Raw genomic sequence first — 15,957 nt, forward strand, 5'->3', positions numbered from 1 at the left:
TGCCCTCCAGACACTGATGTCAACAGTCCAAATCAAGAAAAAAACATTGAAGAAACAATTCTCCATAATTGCAGAGAAATCTAATATTAGGTGCCTTAATTAATTAACCTATTCCACCATCCATGCATACAGAGCAGAAAAATAGCCAACCATAAAATAATAGAAAACCAATGTGATGGAAAAAACAAATGAAAACAAAAACTTGAACTACACACATGCAGGTGTGTGCACACACACACATATTCAGATTGATACCAAAATTAACCAAACAAAATATAAGTAAAGTAATAAAATTATGTGATGTCAAATAATTTGAATTTATATAGCAATTACAAACCAAAAAAATAATTATGTTATGAAAAAACTAAGAGAAAGAAAAGAAGTCCAGGAAGTTAATATATAATTTATGTGATTAAAAAACTTAATTCGATGAGCACTGGGTGTTATACTCTATGTTGGCAAATTGAATTTAAGTAAAAAAATTAAAAAATAATAAAAAGATAAAAAGCCTAATTCAATGTACAGAGTAAATACTAGCTAGATAGCAATAGAGACTAAGTTGGTATTCTAGAAGATAAAATTGGGGAAATTCTGCAGGTTGTAAAGCTAAACAAATACACATGGAATATTAGATAGAAGTTAACAGAAATGATTAATCCTTCCAGGTAATGGAGGGGAGGGAATAATTAGTTAAGGAAACAAATTAGAGGGATGCCTGGGTGGCTCAGCGGTTGGGGATCTGCCTTCAGCTCAGGGCATGATCCTGGGGTCCTGGGATCGAGTCCCGCCTCGGGCTCCCTGTATGGAGCCTGCTTCTCTCTGTGCCTGTGTCTCTGCCTCTCTCTCTCTCTGTGTCTCTCATGAATAAATAAATAAAATCTTTAAAAATAAATAAACCAAAATATTAAAAAAATAGATTAATATTTTTTAAGATTTAAAATCATACTCACAGATATAAAAAAAGGCCCAAGATATTTTCAACAAGTCGATATTGGTTTCTGGCACCCGAGCATTCTAATCGAACTAATAGGAGTTTAGCGATATGGCAGTGAACTTCAGTCAGTAGAGGTATAATCATTCTATTTGCTTCTTGCTTTGGGTGAACTTTGGGAATCTCCTTGAATGAGGCTTCAGAGCCTTGACACTGCCATTCCAAACAAATTCCTTTTCAACAAAATCATATGACTAATCAATAACATTTTCTACCTGCACACAAGGCATTGTTCTAAGTATTTAAAACATATTACCTCCTCTAATCCTCACAGAAATCCTAGGCGGAGTCCAGATTTCATGGTACCTGAGGCTAATGCAAGGTGCTCTTTATAAAAAAAAAAAAAAATAGTACGAAATTATGAGCACAGAAACTGGTATGAAAATGAATATTTACGCGGTGTGAAAAGATACCCTGAGGAATTACTGGAGTGTTGAGGCTGATCTGTTTCTTTTGAGAAACTTCAGTTAAATTTTTGGAAATGACATTTATAAAATGCTTCCAGTTAGCCCTGATTTCCTTCCTCAGTTGTATAAGAACTTACACATGTGATAAGTCCCAAAGTTTAAGTTCCATTGGCTTCATGGTAAATTAGCCTTGGGGGATGAGTGTTATTATATTCATAAGGAAACAGAGGCACAGAACATAGCTGTTATAAAGAGCAAGGCAGGATTCAAACCAGGATGCCTGGTTCAAGAGTCTGAACTCTTTTTTTTTTTTTAAGATGTATTTATTTATTTATTTATTCATGAGAGACACAGAGAGAGAGGCAGAGACATAGGCAGAGGGAGAAGCAGGCTCCCTGCAGGGAGCCCAATGTAGGACTTGACCCCAGGACCCTGGGATCACGACCTGAGCCAAAAGCAGACACTCAACCACTGAGCCACCCAGGTGCCCCAGAGTCTGCACTCCTGATAACCATGTTGTACTGCCAGTTTCTGGGCATCATGGAGAACTGTTATAAGGGAGAAAAGTTAACTTTGCATACCATCTGATTAAAATCATGTCTTTTTTGATTAACAATCTTATTTTTATGTTATTGATATATTCATCTCCATTGATGCAATCAGGAGTAACTTGTCTTTTTGAGTCCCAAATATGACAAAAGAGAAGTATGTTTGCATTTCCCCACAGACCCACAAATTCTGCCCATGATAGTCATCATATCTGGAACTATTTGCAATGTGTTTCCTTCAGGGGCCTTAGGTCTAGATTGTTCTAGATATTAGCCTCCCAATCAACCATCTTAAAGCATTGATGCTGGAGATCATGAACATTATGATCATTAGAGATTCCGATCCTCAGAGCGCCTGAATGAGAGTGGATGAAATGTAGAATCTGATCTCATACTCAGTTGGGAATACTGCAGAGGTGAGGCTCATTGATGATAATCTTCGTTTACTGAAAACTTTTTTTGATCACTCACTGTGATCAAAAGAATATGTGTGGCCAATAAGAAGATGTTTGGCAGACCGAAAGTAACTTTTCAGTGAATATCATTTATATAACCATAGAACTTTTTTTTTTTCCTGTTAGGTTTAATGCCTTTAATTCGACTTGAAAAACATACTTGTTCCAATTTCACTTAATGTGAAATGCTGAGATCAGAGAGAGAACAGGGAGTCAGAGCATATATGCTATTCAAATTATTTTGGCTTTTATTCTAAGAATGATGCAGAATCGTTTCACATGTTGTGAAAAGAAGTATGACATCCAGAGGACCCTGGCTGGCTCAGTCAGAAGAGCCATGTGACTCTTGATCCCAGGGTTGTGAGTTTGAGCCCCATATTGGGTGTGGAGGTTATTAAATGAATAAATAAATAAATAAATAAATAATGAACAAAAAAATAAAGTATCGATTTTTTTTTTTTTAAGGGAATGCCTGGGCGGTGCAGTTAGTTAAACGACTGACTCTTGGTTTCTGCTCAGGTTGTGATCTCAGGGTTGTAGGATCATGCTCCGAGGTGGGTTCTGTGCTCAGCGGGGAGTCTGCTTAAGACCCTCTCTCCCTCTTCTTCTGCTCCCCACCCCCACCATGCGCACATGAGCATGCGTGCATGCTCTCTAATAAATTAATATATTTTTTAAAGAAGTATGACATCCTCAAGCAACAACTGAACTACCTACGTTGTTGTGCTGAGAATAAACATTACAGATCCAAGGGTTGAACAAATGAAGTAGATTAAGAGAATATTACAATAATTTTAACCAAAGATTGTGGTAATTTGGACCAGAGCTGAAGGCAATATTCTATCTGTACAGATGGTTAGGAGCAGTTGGATTTGGTAAATACTTGGAAAGTAGAGAAACTGGGATTTGTTGGGATACAATATGGGGGGAGGTGAGAGCAAAGGTACCAGGAGGACTTCCTTTTTTCAAACTGGTGACACTGAGAGGACAGTGCTGTTACTTACTGTGAGGGAGAAGACTGCAGCAGGTTAGATGGGGGAACCAGGAGAATCTTATTGAGATAGTGAGCTTGGGATTGTTGGGGCACAGGAAGGAGGGACAAGGCTACCATGGAGATCACCAGTCTCCAGGGCCTGTCTTCCTTCTTGTCATCATGCTGTGAAGGTGGATGAGAGGTAGTACTACCAGGAGCCTGCTGAACACTGGGTGACTAAGGCCTATTGCTTATCCTGCTGTTGAAACAGTAGGTATGTGGAAAAGGGGATCATGATACAGGGACCATTAGGAATTCTGGACTCTCCTCTTCCTTCAAGCACACGAATCATTTCATATTATGCTTTTCTTTATTGAATTAAGAAAGCAAACAGTAAGCATGCTCTTCATTTTGGAGATTCAGCATCCAATTACTTAAACAACAAGTTTTATTACTGAATGATCACTGCATCCAAAACAAAGTTTTGATTTTTTTGATACAAAATTTGGATGCAAAGTGACTTAGATGTTATAAAAAGTATGTTATAAATGCATGTATATTATTAAAGTGGATCAAAGTCAGAATGAATAAGTAAAGAAAAATAAGAGCTTTTTAAAACAAACAAACAAACAAACAAAACGTGGGGCTGGAACTCACAGCCCTGAGATCAAGAGTCGCATGCTCCACTGACTGAGCCAGGTAGGATCTCCTTAATAAGTTTCATAAGCTTTTTTGTCTGTTCTTTTTTGGAGCACAGATCAGAATGTTTTAGGAAAAAAATGTTCATAAATGATTAAGTGATATCACAGTAATATAATTGTGTTAAATGTAGTCAGGATCTTTTAAACATACTATTATATGAGTAACTAGAATGGAAACCAAAGGCCAAATTGAGAAAATAATTAAAGATACATAAGACCTTTCATCTGAGAAAAGAGAGATACTTTGGAAAGACTGATCTTTTCTGATACACCACTAGAATGCAGCAAATGAACAGTGGCCCTTATATAAAAGTCACACTTGGAGGGTTTTATTTTAAATTTGACTGTTTTAAATAAAACAATCCTTGAGTTAATCATTTTGAGTTTGACAGAGTCAAACAATAATTCACAAACCATAATGAACATAACTGTACTTAATTAACACTTTTTGTCAGGCTGCGTCTAAAAGAAACTAAAATATCTCACAGGTTTAGCTACCCCTCAAGATGTTTATCCACATATGGACAGTTGCTCTGATTTGGAGTAATTAGTACACTGATATTGAATCTCGATTATTTTCTGCATAAAAAGCCCTCTCTGTGAATGAAATTGGTTATGATGCCCTTATTTGTGTCCCCAGCTCATCTGGTGTCTACTTCAGCAACTGTCATGCTCTATGTCAGGGGTCTGCAAACTTTGCATGTAAAGTGTCCCATACTAAATATTTTCAGCTTTGTGGGCCAAATGGTCTCTGTTGCTACTGTCCAAGTCTATCCTTGTAGTGTGGTAGCAGCCATTGAAAAATACATAGCAAATGGATATAGCTGTGCTCCAATACAACTTTGTTTATAAAAACAGGTAGCAGTCCAAAGATGACCCATGGACTCTAGTTTGCCATCCAATGCTCTATGTTAATCCTTGGCACATCTTTCTATTCCCTCCATGAAATTTATTTGGTGGTAGGCATCATTTAAAGTTTTTTATTTTATTTCCAGAACACAGCGTAATATATAGAACACAGTAAGTATGCAATAAATGTTGAACTGAATATTAATTTCTAAGGGGAATTAATTATTCTAAATACTCTTTATGGCTATATGACTCATGGTATCAAAATAGTACAATTAAAAGCTATAAAATATTAAAATACATTAAGTATTAAAGATGAATTATATAATATTAAAATTGAGAATGATTCTGAAGTTCTCTGTACAAATTTTCTCATTGGCCATAGCCTTTAAAGTAATATTTTTTTAAATTTTTTTCAATTTATTTATTTATGATAGTCACAGAGAGAGAGAGAGAGAGGCAGAGACACAGGCAGAGGGAGAGAGGGAGAAGCAGGCTCCATGCACCGGGAGCCCGATGTGGGATTCGATCCCAGGTCTCCAGGATCGCGCCCTGGGCCAAAGGCAGGCACCAAACCGCTGCACCACCCAGGGATCCCTAAAGTAATATTTTTTCTATCTTTAAAGGCAATACAGATTTATTGTAGAAAATTTTAAAACTCAGGATTTTTTCATTGTGTGGTTATCAATAAGAAGGGCAATCCCATTTATTACTCAATGATTGTTTCAAGAATGGACATATGTTCCACTGGTGTGCTGGAAATGGCTCACAAGAGATGATTGTGCACATCTCTTCCCTATCCTGTCTTCACTGCTGTTAACACTGGTAGCTTGAAACAGCCATCATGGGAGGATTTACACAGAACTTGGTGAAAGTGGCATTCTTTTGGTCAATTTGCCACCACACTACTGCACTGACTGTGATCCCAATACTGGTCAGTGGAGATGCAAGAAAAGGTTTGCTAAGAACTCTGGGAAAGTGTTTTCTTATTATAAAGAAAGATCTAAAAGTAACACATTTTCTCTCACCTGGAAATGAACAGATAAACCCTTTTCACAGTTAACTAACAGAAATCGTATGCTTTGAAAAAAATTATAAAGGCAAAGTTAGCACATAGGGAATCAGAAATGAAGCTAGAGATCTTTTTGAGTTCAGCCTGAAACTCTTTGCAACTCACAACTTCCACCTATATGAATTCTTTGATATTGAGTCAATCTGAGACAGATTTTAATTACTTGTTAACTGATATGTGTCCAAATATGTGAATTTGTATTCCTCTCTTCCTGCCTTCATGCTTTCTCCTGGAACTTATGTCTCCTTGGTTCTTTCACTCTTCTTTCCTGATTGGCATAATATTAAGTTTCCTCATGAGTCTGATTGTTGGTATTATCGCTCATATAATGATTTCTAGAAGTAATTACAATATTTTGGTCCAGCATTTCTGGCACATGGTAACTAGTCACATTTATGTTTGGATTATATTCCCCTACTAGTTAAAAAAAAAAAAAAAGTATATGGGTCAGCTGTTTCAAAAAGGATGTTGTTTAATGCTATCCCAAAGGGGTGGTGGTTTAAAACACACATACTTTATTCTTGTCCACATGTCTACTTGTCAGCTGAGTGTTAGTCTATCTAGGTTCAACTCAATTGGGCCTGGCTTCAAGTTAGGTTTAGATTTGTTCCATGTCTCTTTCATTTTCCATCGACCAGAGAACTAGTTTGAGAGATGGGAGCTCAAACGGAGTGAGTATAAAAATATGCAAGGCTTCTTATGGTCTAGGCTCAGAATAGGCACACGATATTGCTTCAGGCAAATCACACAGACAAGCCTAACATCAATGAGTGGGAATCGTACTCTGTCTTTAGGATAAGAGGATGCAAAGTCATGTGGCAAAGCAGGTGAATACAAGGAGGGGTGAACAGCAGTTATATGTTACTTCTTGGCTTTTCTTTATACCCTATATTGTTAAAGTTGATGATATGTGCCAGTTATATGAGCCTCAGTTATATCATTTTGATGACTATTGCGTCTCTTTGATAAAACCAGGCAACTAAGCAAGACAAGTAAGCAATATTCAACATATTTACATAAGCAAATTCTCACTGTTGCTTTTTTTTTAAGATTTTATTTATTCATAGAGACAGAGAGAGAGGGGCAGAGACACAGGCAGAGGGAGAAGCAGACTCCATGCAGGGAGCCCGACGTGGGACTCGATCCTGGGTCTCCAAGATCACACCCCAGGCTGTAGGCGGCGCTAAACCGCTGTGCCACCGGGGCTGCCCTCACTGTTGCTTTTTTTTTTTTTTTTAATTTATTTGTGATAGTCACAGAGAGAGAGAGAGAGAGGCAGAGACACAGGCAGAGGGAGAAGCAGGCTCCATGCACCGGGAGCCCGATGTGGGACTCGATCCTGGGTCTCCAGGATCGCGCCCTGGGCCAAAGGCAGGTGCCAAACCGCTGCGCCACCCAGGGATCCCTCACTGTTGCTTTAAATATGACATCCCTGTGCTCAAAAATCTTCAATAACTTTCTATTACATACAATATAATTGCAACATCTTAACTTAAAGAACATTCACAATTTAGCTCCAGACTATAATTTCATCTGTTTCCTAAGCCTTCTTGTCTAAGCAAATTCTCATCATCATTCCACACTTAAACATTTTGTCTTTCACTTAACTCATTATTTTCTCCACCTTGAAAGCCCTCCCTTTTTCTTTAGACTTTCTGATTTCTAGGCAGATCAAGATCCCTGATAATCTGGTCCAGAGTAATCTCTCACTTATTTAAATTCCTGTAGAGTTTATATGCTGCAGTACAGATTTGGCACTCACAGTCATAAAAGGATTAGCATAGACTCTTGTGCAGTACTGACCATATGGCATGCTGAGAGGAAGGAGAGGCCGAGCTAGTGAAAGGAAACAAGTGGGAATGAAGCCAACTATAAGAACAGAAGTTAGAAGCCACCTTGGGTGATAGGACAGGCAGAAATGAGATAAAATAGAAAGGTAAAAATATAGCCTACAGCATTAAAAAATTACTTCCAAATCCCCACATCACTGATGTGATGAGATGTGCTATGTGACCAAGCAGGGGTCCTGCTGGCTCTGGGGGCAGGGCAAGCATAGGGACGACTGTGGACATGTGTGATGGGGATGAGGCCACACAGACTCTGACAATGACCATCACTTGCCTTGACTGTTAGTTCTTTCATATTTGTGCTTATAGGTAAAACTACGTACATCTTTCTCCACAAATTGACTTCAAGTTCCTGGAAGGGAAGCTTTAGATTTTATAATTTATACCCATAAAACCAACAGGATTTTGAGTATGGCTGACTCTAAGTGAGAACGACTTATTGATACATTTGGATCTGTGCTTTTTAAATAGCAGAAGTTATCTTCTTTCAAGATACCTTCTTGGCTCAATCTGCTAGGAATAAAGAAAAAAATAATGCGTTTAATTTATATGCCAAAAGAAAACATATAAGCAAAATAACTAGACCAAAAAGCAACTTCTAATATGTATGCCTAACAGTCCAAAAGGTGAGGGAGCATGAAAATTCTATTATCTAGCTCCTTCCCACAAAGACCGTATTAGTTTCCCAAAACGTTCCCATACATCTGTTGCTTTTGGTGTCATTTGGGACTGTTGACATCACTGTCAAGTACTCTTCAGTTTAAATTAAATCTTTCCTCCATCCAGGCAGTATGAAAGACCAGTGTAGTCATTAAAACTGATGGGAGTACAAAATCAAGAGCCATCAACAAAAGTAGAGGAAATAGTGAACATCAGGTCTACTTGGTGAGAAAGCAAGCAGGAGGCAATATGAAACTGACAGCATACTCTGATTATACTTGTCCATTTTGCAACCTGCATTACAAAAGTTTGGTTTCAGATTGGAAGTGGATAAAAGTAAACCATATCCCAAGAAATAATAGCTGGGTTAGCTGGACTGTATGCTAGAGAATAGAATCCTGTAGAAATCACACACACACACACACACACACACACACACAGAATTTAAGGGGCACCCAGTTCTGACTGGCATTGCACCCATGAAGTGTACTAGGAAAATCAGCAAAAGGAAAATGTTGCAAAGAAACAAACATCACAGTTGTGGTTCCCAAGGGATGCAAATATGGGAATGAAATGGCTCTCTCTCTCTCTCTCTCTGTTTCTTGAACAAAATTGTCATGGTATTTGGGAAAATCTTGGCAGGTCCTGGGAAGGCAAGTGATAATAGCAGCAATAACTACCAGAAATGATCTGGTATAATTGCTTTTTAGCAGCTAAAGCCAAGCAAGTAGAATCATGCCAAGAGACCACAATTACACCTGAATAATGAAGCAGGTCAGATCAGGAATGCGTTCACTGGAATAAGATTAAAACGGACTTAAAATTGTGACAAGGAGGAGGAAATTGCTAGAATAGCCAGGCAATGGTTTGGCACATCTTCTGTATTCATTTATTACTTCTTGCTTTTATTTTTAAAAATCCAGCTACATTAAATTATAATGTTATGTTATCAAATATCAGCCATATTAATACCTAGAGGTGTTTCTAAATTTGTTTTGTGGCATGAGGTGCATGGTGTAAAGTGTTATTCATTGTATTTCATTTGCAGCTTGTGCACTTCAAAAAAACTATCATAAAATAAAGTGTGAATAGACAGAAAAAATAAGATTAACATTTCAAAAGTAGGAATAAATTCATACCTTAGTATTATTGACTTAATCCCACAATTACACCTCTGAACTAGTTAAAGAAATGAAGTGCTTGGTCATCAATTTTCTTTTCTTTTTTTTTTTAAGATTTATTTATTTATTCATGAGACGCACACACACACACACACACACACACACACACACACACACAGAGAGAGAGAGAGAGAGAGAGAGAGAGAGAGAGAGAGGCAGAAACACAGGCAGAGGGAGAAACAGGCTCCATGCAGGGAGCCCAATGTGGGACTCAATTCCGGATCCTGGGATCACGCTCTGAGCTGAAGGCAAACGTTCAACCACTAAGCCCCCCAGGTGTCCCGCTCATCAATTTACAAAGAAATTCCTACAGAAATTCATAGGCTTAATATCATTAGGTGATGCAATTCTTCTCTAATAGAATTTAATTACATGTAATTAATACCCTTCCCAAAATATAAGACTGCATTCCTCCTCTTCATTGTGGTCCAACTTTATTTTATAAAAATAATAACAAATAAAATACTCATCTATTTTATTAATTACTCAATTAATCACAAACTCCCAAGTGTATTTATTTGTTAGGCTCAGAAAATACCTACTTGCCAAAAAACCTATCTGCCAAATCTAGTTCCAATGCTGCCACAGCAAAGCCTGATTTGCCGCTCCCATGTAAATGTTCCAAGTTCTTTAGACCTTGTTATCTTTTGGCTTGTTTGCTCTTAAATGTTTTTGGTTTAGGCTTACCTATAAATCTGCCAAAAGTAATAATTGAGATTGATTTTTACTTAGAAAGCTCAAGGTCATGATTCAAAATATTTTAATGCCAGCACTTTGGAAAGGGTGAGAGGCCAACTGTTCTATGAGTCTACGTAACTAAAACTGAGAAAGTGAGCTATGTTACCACCCTAAGTGGCACTTTAAAAGATCAAGGCTATTGAAAATATAAAATACTTCCTATTGTAAATATCTAGGGACAAATTTATAATCAATGTGATTTCTGAACTAAAATAGATGCACACAGAAAATTTATATATGTAAAAATAGAGGGAACTCTTTTTAGTCATCTATAGAAATAAGAGATAGGAAAATTACAGAGATGTCAAATTCACCATTGATCCAAATATCTCATATTAACCATTATTTTAAGCTTCCACCTACTAAATTTAATAAATAGGAACATTGCAAGTTTCTCCTTTCTTCTCTTTCTTTTTTTTTCGTCCTTAAAGGTGAATGGAAGAAAGAAAAAGACAAAGGTGATGATTAATACACAGACGAGATAATCATCTTTGAAATAATTAAGAATTGCCTGTCATGGGCACTTATTTGATTAATAGCTTAATGGTATTCACTGAGCCAGTGCACCCGATATACGGAGGAAGTGTGGAGCTGCATCTACCCACTCCTTGGCTGGAAGGAAATCTGAAATTATATATATTTCTCTTCTCTGGTGAAAGGCAGACTTTGCCTCACGAGGATAATTATACCTTGAACACAAGATGGAGATTCAGTTGTAGGGTAGACAAAAAGAAAGATAAATGTCCACTTCAACAACCATATCCTCAACAGTTTAATAACATACTATAATTACACATTGAAGAAGAAAAACACCTACTTCAAATATGATGCTTTCATTTTCAAGAATAAAGATGACATATCCCAAAATAATATAATAACAAATTCTAAAACACTGAGTAGACACTTAACCATTCATATCTGATTTATGTTCTTCATGGGACTTGATGTTTTTAATCCCTCTTTATTGAAGATATTCTGCTTTGGTTTCTAAGGCACTACTCTCCCCTGATTTGCCGAATGATCAGTGCAATAAAGCTCTCTCTCTCTCTCTCTCTCTCTCTCTCTCTCTCTCTTTTTTTTTAGTTCCGAGATTATTATGTACCTCATACTGTTAGGCATTAAGAATAAAGTGTCAGGGGGCACCTGGGTGGCTCAGTGATTGAGCAATCTGCCTTTGACTCAGGTCATGATCCCGGGGTCCTGGGATCAAGTCTCACATCAGGCTCCTTGCAGGGAGCCTGCTTTTCCCTTTGCCTATGTCTCTGCCTCTCTCTGTGTCTCTCATGAATGAATAAATAAAATCTAAAAAAATAAATAAAATAAGGTGACAAAAATTGATGTAGAAAGATGTATCATTTAATGGAAGAGATAGAGAAGTAAATTGATGGTTACATTAATATTATTTGTGGTATAAATACAGGAAATTATGAAAATATTGCATTTGGACATTTAAATCAGCCTGGGGGGTGTTTTTTAGTGAAATCTTCTCAGAGTAACTGATGTCTCATAAACTCTACACATTGCTCCTGCATTTACTTTAAATATTGGTTTATCTAGGATTCTAACTTTGAATCTACTTTTTCATCATTCTCCACACTAGTCCACCCACAATTACAGCTTTATTTTCCAGTTTGACACAAATTATCTCTGAATTTATAATCTCTGCTGCAATCTCTCTCTGTCTTAGCATGAAGATGGGTTTTTCAATACCTACTGGACCACATCTAAAAATGCCAAAGAAATCTCAAAATCAGCTTACTAAAAGCTTAAGTCATCCTCTTCTTGCACCAAAATTCTTCTTTTTTTTTTTTTTCAAAATTCTTCTTTTTTTTTTTTTTCAAAATTCTTCTTATATAAAATCTTTCACCTGACAATACCAAATAATTCTGAACTTCTTACTTAAGAACCATATCTAATTAATCAACAACTGTAATCATTTCTTTTTTTGTAATTATCTTACCAATTCAGTCATTCATATCTATCTACAGTTTACTCTCATAATTTCTCACCTCTGGTATGATTTAAGAAGTGAACTCTGCCTAAAACCTTTCTTTGCCTTCAATCACGGTAAAACACAACTATGAGTAAGGCACTTGTTGGCTATTATGTATTACTCCCTATTCCCTACAGGGTAAACTATTACTTAGCATGTCATACAAAATTCATAATCTTTCCTTTGACTGTATTTCTGAGAGCATTTTTAAAAATCATACCTCATTTGTGTAGTTCCTATAAGACATATCCTCTTCAACCTATCTGTCTTTGCTCAAATTATCCTCCTTATCTATGATCCCTTAACTTCACTTATGTGTTTGGTGAATTCTTTCCCACCTTTCAAGGTTTAGCTTCCACATCACCACCTTCATGGGTCATTCAAAAGACATTCCTATCCCACTTCCATCTGGCATATACCACATTACTTTGTTTACTTTGTTTTGCCTCACTCACCAAAATGTGAGTTTCTAGAATCCAGGAATGTTGCCTTTTTTTTTAGTCCTATACAGATAAATGGAATAAATGATCATTGTTTCGTCTCTTAGATATCAGTAACAGGAAATTTAAAATCTGCAGTCATTAGTGGAGAACAATCTATGCAAAGTGTATCATCTTTACAGAAATTATTGCCTAAAGGCAAACTTCATAGATCATAGTAAGTTTGTAATTTTATATTATCACTTCAGAAATTTCATATTCTAATAGTTACTTCAATGTCTTCTTTCAAAATTCAAATTTTCTTAAAAAATAAAATTCTATTATCGGTTTTGTTTTTCTTAAATATCTTGTACAAGAGTTTACCTAGATGGGAGTTTATACTACTAGGTAGATAGATAGATAGATAGATAGATAGATAGATAGATAGATAGATAGACACATGCATAGACACACACACACACACACACACACACACAATGGGTGAATGATGGGTACAGTGGAGAGAAGGCATGTATTTGTGTACAGTTTTCCAACCTAAACATTACATTTTAATAGATGATCAAAGATGATGTGATATGTTCATCCTGATGTTTTCTATACCGCTTGGCACAACCCAAAATTAGACATAAATTAGCCTGAGAGACTTTCCTGGATCACCATTTTACTGGTCTAAGTTATTTTTTCCTGACACAGAGAATAATATGTTTAAAATCTATAAATACCAACTTCCTCTAATAGGAAGAGTCACATACACTTCTCATTTAACTTTTACCATAATATGATAAGTATTCATATTAAGAGACATCTTATTTTCTCTATCCATTTATTTCTTCTCCTTGATTAATAAAATCCCAGCAATGTGCTCACCTCTTTTTTACCCTTTTGAAGCTAGAGGTGGTTAATAAGATGAAGCTAAAGTTTGTGGGACATCCAGAAAAGTTAGAAAGTACTTTCTAACTCTCTGAACATTCTCCTTCCTGCTGTTACTAGAAGGAACTCTGGAAGCCATGTGGGGATTATGAGATGAAGATCAAGAGCATATCACACACTTGGCTCTGTACTCCTTGGGCAGCTGAACCCACACTATCAATCTCCGACTTCCGTACTTAGTACTACTCGAGACTATCATATCTTATGTATCTAAGCCTATGTAGTCAGATCTCTTTTATGAGAGCCAAACACCATTTGTAGCCAAGTTAGCGAATTTATCTTCAGAGAGGTAGAAGTGATCCAAGGAGGGGTGCCTGGGTGGTGCAGTCATTAAGTCTGCGACTATTGGTTTTGGCTCAGGTCATGATCTCATGGTTTTGGCTCAGGTAATGATCTCAGGGTTGTGGGATAGAGTCCCATGTCCAGCTCTATGCTCAGCGGGGAGTTCACTTAAGGTTCTCTCTCCCGCTCCCTCTGTCCCTCTCCCTATTTATGTTCTCTCTTCTCTCTCTCTAAAATAAATAAATAAATAAAAATCTATAAAAAAAGAATAAGAAATGACCCAAGGACACATGGATATCATGTCTCAGGGTGGACCCTGAACTCCAGCCTGGCTTGTTACCATATGCTCACTTTATTACACTATGCGACATTACATGTGTCCTAGGAATTGTATTTTCTTTCAGGGCTAAGTGCCAGTTTAAGGCCCATGAGATATCATATGGAGTAAGTGGAGATCGAATTCAACAAGGGGGCAAGAATATGCACTGGTTAAAATTCTTCTCCTTTTCAACCCCAGTCCCAACCTTTGTATTTGTCTTAAACAAAGGATATTTGCAATCAACGGATCAACATGCTGCCACTTATATTAAAAGGCTGACGCTTGCCTTTGTTGGGACAGCTCTATTGATGTTATAATTAATGCAGGAATATCCCCAACTGGAGCATTTTTAGTGAAAAAGAAAGAGGGAGGGAAGGAGGGAAGGAAAGATAGAAAGAAAAGAAAAAAGGAAAATGAATTCACTCTGCTTTATGTGCGATGTCTCCCTTTTTTTAATATTGCTTCTTGAGGCATGGAATTGCTTCTATTGAAAATATAAAAATTCTTTATTTGTCTTCATTTTGAATTTTTACAGAGTCATTTCAATATGAAAGTGTACCAAGAAAGTTTTATTTTTTCTTACTTTGTTTCATTTTTCCTACTCTTGGTCTGAGGGCCATGTGATTTTATACATTGTGCACTTATCAAATGCTAAGTATTAAGGCAGAAATAATCAGAGAGAACCAGTAAATTATTCTTTTTTTCCCCTCTGATACTTCTATAACTGGAGAATCCTCTTCATTTCAAATGGAAGATCTTTCTTTCAGTAAGAGTGCTCTGACCTGTGTAAACTGCTTTGCTGAGGAGCCATATTTTTTCTCTTTTAAATTCCACAGAAGTTAACCTCCACACCGAAAGGTTTTATGCTCAAAATAATTAACAATGCTATCTGTTTTGCTTTCTGAACTCTCCTCATATATAAGGTAACTATTTGGCTAGTTGAGTGACTTTAAAAGTGAAAGCTTTAATCTTGTGCTTTGTCTTCTAAAATATCATCATCACTTGATTCATGTTTATGTGTCATAATGCTGTTGAAATAGAAATTATTTAAAAACTGTATCTTGTCTCTTTAGCTCCTCCTATTATTATCAAATCTATCAGCCACCTTTCTAAAAGTTTTTTAGTTGGTTATTACTATTGTTTCTCTATTACTTTTTAACGTAGCATCATTAGATATGCCAATGAGCCAATTTCCATATTATACATTGCGTGCATTCCATAAGATCTGCGTCAACAGCAGTTTTCTCCATGGGTCATCTGCTTCTGGAATCTTTCTCCTTCACTTCATCCTGTACACCATCAGAAATCCAATGTTTGTAACATGCAACTTCATTACACCAAAGATACTCAGTATCCTCTCATTGTCTAAAAGATCGTGTATAAAATTCCCAGCCTAAAAATATTCAAGCTTCATCACCATTTACCTTTGAAAGGTAAATGTAGTATATGTACACTACATTATCACCATCCACATTAGAGCCCTAATCAGTCGCTCTGATTTGCTCTGTGTCTTCTGAATAGATTTTGATATATTCTCTCCCTACAGATTGAATAAGGTATAAATAGAATGC

The sequence above is a fragment of the Vulpes lagopus genome, chromosome X (genome assembly GCF_018345385.1).
Source record: "Vulpes lagopus strain Blue_001 chromosome X, ASM1834538v1, whole genome shotgun sequence".
Lineage (NCBI taxonomy): Eukaryota > Metazoa > Chordata > Mammalia > Carnivora > Canidae > Vulpes > Vulpes lagopus.